This window comes from Penaeus monodon, chromosome 27 (assembly GCF_015228065.2).
Source record: "Penaeus monodon isolate SGIC_2016 chromosome 27, NSTDA_Pmon_1, whole genome shotgun sequence".
NCBI lineage: Eukaryota > Metazoa > Arthropoda > Malacostraca > Decapoda > Penaeidae > Penaeus > Penaeus monodon.
The window spans coordinates 39,534,196-39,534,981 of record NC_051412.1 but is presented as its reverse complement, the minus strand read 5'-3'; positions in this window follow the sequence as shown (position 1 = coordinate 39,534,981).

The following is a 786-nucleotide window of genomic DNA, read 5'->3' as shown; positions in this document are numbered from 1 at the left end:
GGTGGAGCTTGGGGGATAAAGAAGTCTTTTGATCGATAAGGTTTTTAGGCCTCCATATAAGTGGATTTTCAGATATATATCTAGGAGTTTGCTTTTCATATTTTTCACTGTAAATGCTTCCATCCCCAGAGTGCCATCACCTGAACAGGGCTGCAAATGGAAACCTAAACTTTCTCTTCACAAACGGCGCAAACACTTTTAAATGCCATGGCCTGCCTGGTTTGCTGTGGCATGTTCAGACGACAAAGCAACTGATTATCATGTAGTTAAAACATCCATGAACCCTGCCTCTTGTAATAAGGTGAACCCAACATTTTCTTCCAAGATACCAATACAGTATTCATATTCATTTTTATTTAAGAAAACATCATTTAACAGATGGAATAAAATCTAATTACCTTCAACTTTATTAACTTACATACAATTTGCCTTTTTAAATCCTTCATATTCTTCCAAGATACCAAATATTATTTTTTTTAAGCTTTTCCTAATGTAAAAAGACCAATAATGCTGCAAACAAAACTGTTGCAGGAATATAAACATGAAAAATGTTACAGTTCAAAATACAAAATATGCCTGAATACCTTCTACCTACCCATGGTATGTACATGCATAAAGCCAATTAGACATTATGTATTGACAATTAATTTTCAATAAGTAAAAGATATGTAATAAACAGACTGACTTATGCTGTACATCCACTAAGGAAACTCCTCTACATGTCTTTCCTGATCAAACTGTCATGATGGGAACATTTGGAAAATCACAAATACAGCATAAACAATT